The sequence below is a fragment of the Cyphomyrmex costatus genome, unplaced genomic scaffold (genome assembly GCF_001594065.2).
Source record: "Cyphomyrmex costatus isolate MS0001 unplaced genomic scaffold, Ccosl1.0 scaffold29, whole genome shotgun sequence".
In the NCBI taxonomy this organism is placed as follows: domain Eukaryota; kingdom Metazoa; phylum Arthropoda; class Insecta; order Hymenoptera; family Formicidae; genus Cyphomyrmex; species Cyphomyrmex costatus.
Genome location: NW_017277017.1, coordinates 1,064,377 through 1,073,793, shown reverse-complemented (window position 1 = coordinate 1,073,793; position 9,417 = coordinate 1,064,377).

Sequence of the window (9,417 nt, the reverse complement as noted above, 5' to 3'; positions counted from 1 at the left end):
CCGTTGTATATATATATATACTAAATATTTACACAAAGATATTATAGATATTTACATAAAGTTTTGCTTTCACGTAAATTTGCGTTGCGGAGCACGACACTGTGTCTTCAAAATTAGTTCCTTGTGGATAGCTTATCCGTCCAAACTAATTACAAAATCGACGCAATTTTACATCTGATCACTATGTCCAGTCACGAGAATTATAATTCGAACAATCTTCTCGCCGGATAAAAACTTATCCTATCAGTGGTCTGTGAGAATGGTTTTTATTAAAAATTAACAATAACTCTGACGAGATTAAAGACATTCGAGGTTTACTTCGACAATTCTGGTTCACCAAACTGGACACGAGTTTGTCGATGGCGAGCTATCGCAATATGTATAAAAACCGAAGGACTGCGGAGATGTTCAATCACGTTGGACCACCACAGATTTGGGGGTTTTCCTGGAATCGGTCCAAGTAACGACCTAGGGGACGCAAAGGCCTGCAATCACGTTGGGGCAGCAATAATTGCGAACCACCTGAAATCGATTCGAGGGAGGATTGAAGAAACCGATGAAATCCGATCACACACAATCATCGATTTTTGTTTTCATCGACCGTTCGAAACGAGGGACACCGAGTCAGAGAATCCTGCGATAATATTCGTTCATCTCATTGTTAAATCGTTTCATATCCACACAACTCGTACAATCATGAAAAGATTAGAAACACATTCGAGAAATGAACATTGCCTGCTGATAAAACGTAACTCTGCGTCCGTTGCAATGGACCCCGTTTTACACACACAAAAAAAAAAAAAGAAAAGAAATCATGAATTATATATCGCCTTTTCCACTCTATTCTTATTTACATCCGTCCCACGGAGTCTGACATGTGCGAGTCTCGCGTTAAATTCAACGAGGTCCCACGCGTGTCGTCCATGACATTCCGTAGGAAACTTTGCGGCACGTCGCGCACGTGTAATTTTCGGAGTTGTCGTCGGTTATCCCTCTCTCTGATTATCGCCCGGTTGTCCGCGAGTGACACGAAGAGACGCACGACAGCCACCCCTCGCGATGCAACATAACACGCCACTGGGAACACGTGGTTCTCGACCGACGGCGGACGGCACACTGACGGAAAAGACGAGCAAACGGCGCCGCGACGGACGCGCAGCCTGCAAAGCCTCCCGAGGAGGTGGCGGTGGAGGTGACGGAGGGCGGAGGAAGAGCGGAGGGCGCGGCGAAAGGGGTTCTCGGACTCGTGCACCACCATCGCCACCACCGGGGAGAATACTAGGGCAGAAAGGGATGTCTGTTTCTAAGAGTGTGCGTACTCGAATAACGCACGTCGCCGAAATGAACAGAGGGCAAAAAGGGATGAACGGCAGGATACACAACGCGTGCTCCACAACACCCCATCGTGCCGACTATACCTACCCTCTACCCCGCGAAATATTATAGAACGATAGCGAGCGACCGAAGTGGCCCGATGGCATCGTTAAACTTTTACCCGCCGGAATCCTTGCCGAATATTTTATTCCGACGAGAAATGAAGAAGTAATTTAATACACTTTGTGTGTGTGTGTGTGTGTATGTGTGTGTGCGAGTCTGATTAATTAATTCATTCGCGATCGATAGTAGATACATATTCTATTGACAAACGTATCAATCAGGAGATACAAAATGCGCGTTTATTCGCCCAAGTCTGAGATGCGCTTTCCGTACGTGGGGAGGTAAATTTAATAGACAAATAATTACTATTAATGTGAATTTGTGCTCACTGATAATTGGGTGTGCTTATGTAACACAGTAAACCTGCATTTCTCCCGGGGATAGAGATACTCCCGTTTAGTTTCGGTATCTAAGGGAATATGTACTATTGAACATCGGTGAACGCGAAAGAGATATATGCGAATATAATGATTTGCCAACTACGTATACGCAAAAACACACGATTAGAGATAAAAATAAATAGAACGAGCATGAGAGAGGGGACACGAAGAGCACACCTGCTTATTTATTGTGTGAAGCGGCGCGACGCAAAAATAAATGGTTTAAATTATAGTTGTAAAATAACGGCCAACGTAAATTAGGCGGGTCGCTGAAACTGTTACGATACCCATGTAATTAGCCGCGCCGTAATATTTGCATATTACTCGAAACTTCTGCACCCATGGAATGCGACGTACATACATACGTTACTACTGTGCGACACAAAAGGTCAAAAGCACAAGCACCGATACACAGGATATATTTTACGAAATACTAAACTATATAAATACACAAATCACATAATTCTGATACTGAGTTTCGACTAATTACTCTCGGATGAATTAGATTGGTGAAAAAATTATTTAAAAATAAAGTCTGATATTAAAATAATCTAGAAAAAAGGATTACACCTTCACTGAGAGAAAGAAGCCTGATATTTATGATTATATAATTGTACAGTTAAATAATTATTAATTATTATATTATATTATAACTGCATTTCTGTGGTTATAAAAATTATACTTTATATCATAATAATTTAATATAGTAAATTAATATAATAAAATATCAAGATGTATAAATGATAAATAAATTTAACATTTTTGTTCAGTAAATACAATCGCAATTATAGTGGCTATAACTATAGTTTCAAATTCACTATTTATATGGTAACAATAATTAAAAAATACATTAAGAAAAAACTGAAAACTTCCAAGCAATTTATAATATATATAACTATTAATAATATCATAATTAACTATATTTACATAATTAAAATGACCATAAATATTATTCATAATTGTTCCAAAAAAATGATTATAAATTGAAGTTAAATTATGATAATTGTAATCATTTTTTTTTTAACAACACAATAAAATATATATTAAAAAATTTATAATATTGTTTTAATTTTATAATATGCAATCTCTACATCTATAAAATTTTATACTTTTATAATAAAATTAGATATTTTATCTTATTTTCGATATTTCCTTTTTCTACTTTCTTTGTTCAATGCGTTCAATTCATCTCCAATGTATTCAATTTTTATTTATCCAAAACATTGCTTAAATAAATATTTTGCCGTTTTTTGTTTCAAATAAATATTTCAAACAACAGTTAAGGCAGCATTTTCTCCACGTTTAAGGTTTCAATTCAGTTTGCGACATTTTCTTGCCGCAAATATTTGCGTTAAATTTACTGAAGGAATGAATAACATGTTAAACTGCATATTGCACCGCGGTAAACAGTATACCCATGTCATAATATTGTAATAATAACTGATTGATAAACGAACAACAGATTTCAAATACCTCGCAAGAATTTCATTCGCGATTCTCGACAATTTGTAATATTTAGTTTATTTGCGTTGCTTGCACTTTTTGCACTCAGCATCTACGCTTACTCTCTCTCTTTAATGCCTGAATTATATATTTATTTTATTTTAAGTGCAAACATTTTAAAAATTTCGAGCAACGATGCTTGACCTATTGATTTCACAATGGAAGAATGGAAGAACTCGCATTCATGCCGACCAAGCGTTCTGGAGTAGGTACACGCAGACGTTCGAATCATAATTTAAATCGATTCGCAAGACAGCGGCCAATTTTCGCGTTAAATCTGGGAGGAGTCCAGACCATTCCGTTCGGCACGAAGGTAGCTCTTGATAGTCGGCGGGTTAAGGTGCTCGCGCGTACTCGCTCGTCCATGCAGGAGTGCTTGCTTTCGGTTCAGTGTCGAAGACGGTTTATAGTGGTTTAAGAGGACTAGAAGTCGGGGGGAGTTGGGCGACGTTGGATAGGACGGTGGAGGAACAGATCGAGATAGGGTGAGAGACCTCGAGGCGAAAGAGGCGGATGAGGAAGCAGATGCTCCCCGGTGTCACGGATCATGGTCATCTTGAAAGCTCCTGAAAGGCAGGAATGCGTCCTCTGAAAGCTATCTTCTCCGAGGAGGGAACGTCTCACTCTTCTCGCATCGAGGTCACGTGGGCTCGTTCTCTCGCATAGATATACGTATGTACATGTACGTGTACGTGTATCGCGAATAGTGTGTAAATATGTAGAGGGGTCCCTCCTGGGGGCGAAAAATGGCAGGTACTTTGCGGACGACAGTTTCATCCGGGGTTCGTTAATTCGTTTACTCGTGTCAACCTTCGTTTTCACGTTTTTCGTACATCCCTTCACCGATACCTTTTTTTATTTGCCTTTTATAGTTTGCCAACCTGAGCGATTAAGCAGAAATAACGAGATGACAAAAAGACTAGCTTGAGAAATAATTATTTTGCTCTTTGAATAAATAAATTTTAATTTTTTACAATTTCTAAATTATGCAAACGAGAGAATCTTTTTTGAGAACTACATCTAAAATTAGACCTCTTACAGAAATTTAATACCGAAACATAGTGATTACTTATTGAATACTAAAAGCACTCACTGAACCAAAAATGTACGTAAATACATAAAAATATTCATTGGTATTAATAAAAAATTCATTAAAATTGGTTCAATGAACAATTTTATACCTATAATGATTTAGGTTTTATAAAATTATTAATTTGAGTTATTATAAACTATTACCAGAATTCATTGTGACAATGAATATGTACATTGAAACAATCTACCATGGATTTATTATAATAACAATAAACATTTTCTTTAATATATATAATGAATTCCATTATTAAGTTAATGTGCAGACTTTATTAACTAATAAAAAAATGCGTTAATATAATGAATGTATTTTATTACTTCTATAAAATTTTATAATAGACATCTAATGAATGAATTTATTAAGTCTATGAACATATTTATTGAAAGAATGAACTTTTTCATTAATTTAATTAAATGTTCCATTAAGTTATGATATATTCAAGTACATTATATTAATAAATCCAGTTATTAGCTAATGAAAAATACTCAATACAATATTCATAATATCTATTAAAAGTTCATTATATCAATGAATTTCAAGTCAATAAATGTCATTCATCGATACTATGAACAACATTTTTTTCAGTGCTGTTGTTCAATTAATCACTATCTTATTAAATTTGTCACTATTAAAGTGGATTTCTGTAAAGGGTTAATCTTAAGAGATTCATGTTATATCATGTATCCTAAATGTACATCGAGTTCGTAAAATGACACGATAATGATCCTGCTTCGTTGCTCTCGCACACAATATGTATTTCCGTTATTTTTGCATAAATCATATTTAATTACTGCAGGGCATGAGATTTCGTGACATCGAGAGAGGCACGAAACACCATGGAGGTTATCGTCTCGTGTTCACGTCGATCACATTGTGGAACACGGTAAGACCACTCGATACAAGCCGACACGGGAACAAAATTTCGTGGAAAATAATATAACATACCATTGTTACTCTCTGTTATGATGTTAAAAATCGCGCGAGCTTGTTAAACGCCGCAGCGATCGGAAGAATCCAGACGTAACACGCAGAGTCGAACGACTCTGTTCACGTGAAAGTGAATGTAGATTTTCATGAGTTCTCCGACAAATTTTTACGATCGATGGCGATTCGATTAGTTTTTTATAATACGGACTTAACTCTCGGAATATTTTTCTGTCTTAAAAAGTTCGAACGTCTTTGCGACACTTCTCGAATTTTCATTCAATCTTTACTTTGAAGAATAGAGGGTAGAATCTTATTCCCACTGTCTTTTTGTAAAAAGATCGCCGCGGGAAAAGTGGTTTTTAAAGTTGGTTCTCTCTATTGCGTAACTCTGCAAGCTGTTAGACTTTACTGACATTTAATTTTAGCAGAGAGTTAGATATCATAATGCGGTATACATAAAGCATTGAAAAGTTTGTCGAATGAACGTGCTTTAGCTCTGAAATATATTGTACTATACAACAGTGGCTTTAGCCACGAACAAAATACAATACGTGAATGTTAATGAAAATAAAATGTTACGAAACAAAAATTGAGACAACATATTGAACTACTAACTACTGCAATTGAAGCAACAATAAATATAAAGAGAAATATTTGATAGCACGCATTTAACAATTCATTATTTAGTCAAATCCTTTGCAATTATATAAAGCAGTTCCAATAACTGAAATCGTTAGTGAGACTGGTTCATTAACGCATCTGTCCCAATTAAGGAATTATTGAATATTGAACGTTAAAGTATTTTACCAAAATCACATATACGCACAAAATAGGCATGTTATATACAGCATTTGACAATTGCACGAGGTTGCAGTATATAAATTAATTTTTGGTCGTAAAATTAATTTATGCAACGTAAATTAGATATTGACAAACGTGCTGCTATAATACTAATATATATTAATTAATTTAAATCGAATAGTTCATTTACTATTTTATACAAAAGTTGAATAATTGATCATAAAACACATTCGCGTCTTTCAATTTCAAATATATATACGCAATACGAAATGTATGTTTGAAATTAATTATACTACACAGCAAGTATATTGATTAATATTTAAAATGAATAGTATGTAAACAGGAAATAATTCAGTCAATTTATATCAGTCTGTATTTACTTTCATACTTTAATAATTGATATGGAAATACTCGTCTCGACGTAACTTGATTATATGCAACATTTCTCATGTAAATATTAATTATTGACTTTTAATTTGTTGAAAAAAAGGAGTACGATGACAATATGGGAGAAATAAAAAATTGTCACGCTATACTCTGATTTGATGACAGTGAAAGAGATACAAATACCACAGTAACCACGTATTTTGCAAATTTCATGAAATAATGAATGAATAAAAGATCAATCCTCTCTCTCTTTCTCTATTTAATTATAGCGTCTATCAAAACGCAATCAATTGTGGTAATCAATCAATTAATAATTACGTGAGTACCACAAATAAATTTACTTACGGATCGTTACGCTCGTGTAGTCCCTTTTCCTTTTTTGATCCAGAGTCAGTTACGGAATTCTGTTGCTGCATCTCACAATCGGTTTCATTTATCTACAATTATATAGAATATGAAGAGAATATATTAAGGATGTATGTATTATATCATATCTTAAAGTATCATAAAGAAAAATATTTAAAAAAATATATAAATTTCATAGAATTATAGATTGTTTTATTTTTACGCCTAAATAAAATTTAAGCATAATATTTTATTGGTTTAAGTTTTTTAAATTTTGTTAGTCTTAATTTGTATCTGTAAAATATATCCCGCGTTTTGTTATTTATAAATTTAAAAAAGAAGTAGCATTATGAATTAAATTAAATATTAAACATTTTATAAATATATTAATAAAACTAATAAATATTTGAGCAAAAAGTTTATTTAAATCTACGTATTCGTTAAAAGTTATTTATTTGCAACAAAATATGGTCATTTAGCTGTATTTGAACCATTATAAGCCAAGTTACTTGTTTTGTTTTTGTAGTTAATTTTAGGACGTGTTTACGACCAAAATTTTTTGGCTGATGTTTGATTGATATTTTTAGCCGATATTACCAAAACATCCTTAATGCACTTTTAAAAAAGCATATTTCACACGATTTATAATTTGTGTCAGAACATAGGATGAAATTTCATTTGTAATTTTATATCATATATGTAGTATGTATGTAAAAGCATTTAAAAAATCAGAAAAAATGCACGCGTATATATATAAAAAATACATATTAAATACTATTATTACTGTAAGTACTTGAATTAAAATGTATGGCATATAAAATTAAACATAAATCGGAAAACATATGACTAGAATTCTAAAATTACAAAACAAATTTAATAAATACGTGGAAAATTATAAACTTTAAAATTACAAAACACATAAATTCAATTGAAAGTTATATATGCAAAAAATTATCAAATAAATTTAATAAAACAATAACAGAGAATTTTAACCTCAGTTAATGTTATATAAAAATTATATTATAAATTAAAACAAAACATAAATTTTAACTTTTGTAAATTTTAAAAACAATTAACAATTTCATTTTAAAACAGATGCAAATTATAGATTAGGCAACCAACATTTTGTTCGCGAGCTGAATGCTTCTACTGCTGTTTTATTGTTGAGCGAGACAAAGAAATAAAAAAAATAAACGGTAAAACGGCTATAGAGCTCTAGCATCTATACTTTTTTGATTTATTTTCGTTCCGTTAATGCTTCGATGGGACATTTTACTGTTTTAGTTTGTTAAGTGTTGGACATGATTGATCTATAATTTGTATTAATTTTTATTTAGAAGATAGGATTTTATTAATTATTTTTTAAATGTATAAAATTTATAATATACATTTATTACTTATAATTTTTAGAGTCCTACGTGTTATTATATCTTATCAAATTTATTTTATAATTTTTTATATTATGTAACTTTCTATTCAAGTTGTTGTAAAGATTTTTCTTAAAGTCAGCTTAATAAAAAAAAACAAAAAAAAATAAGCTAATACAAAAAAATTATTATTTATCTAAGATTGTAAATAAAGGAGCACTGTTTAATTGATCGAAAATCCAACGTAACAAATTAAACGAATACATCGACGCGAATTGCTAAAATATGTCACCAACAACCATCGGTTGCTCGATCATTTTTCGCGTACGAATAATCAGCGAATTAAAAAGAAACATGACGACATTCAACGCAAATCAAAAACGTATATGTGTAGTAAAGCGTGAATTGTGCGTCGTAAACTCAAACAAGCTGGACGTTATCGTAACATACGTCGCTCTAACAACGATCTGCGAAGTTCCAATAGACGAGGTGACGTTTGAATCCGGCCCGCTACGTTTACGTGAAATTGACGACCATGCGGGTTATGTCCGCAATTAACCGCGATCACACGTAATAATCGACGTATCTCGGCGTCACTGATCGTCCAACATTTGTCGATCGACGACTATCAATCGAATTCTATTTGCCCGTATGCGTAAATTCACTTTCGACAACTATACAAACCTTGTGAATTGTGAAGAGACTGCCGGAGCATAAAATTGGCGCGGAACGGCGCGAGGTAAAGATGGCGACTGAGGAGAGAAGTAGTAGAGACCGAAAACGACAGATGGCACCACGCGGTTAGAAAAGCGCTTGAAAAATAAAATCTATTTACGACCGTCTCGTCATGCAATTTTAAATGCAATTTTAAGATGTCATAAACTAATCAGAGTTTTATTAACACTTAAGATATTACTTAATCTTAAAATAAGAGTCGCGAGTATGAAAACCGGCTTATATAAAATAAACTAATTGAAAGAAATTCTATATTCGATCATAATGGATTCTCTATAAGTGCTTGCATATATTTGTATGTGAATATGTACATATTTGATTCTGCAAATCGCGTACTGCAATTTTTTTCGGTCTTGAAACATAGTTGAAAGCAGAATCAAAATAATATAATATATCACTTATTAAATTAATAATCAATTTAAAATAATTAAAAATATTTTATATT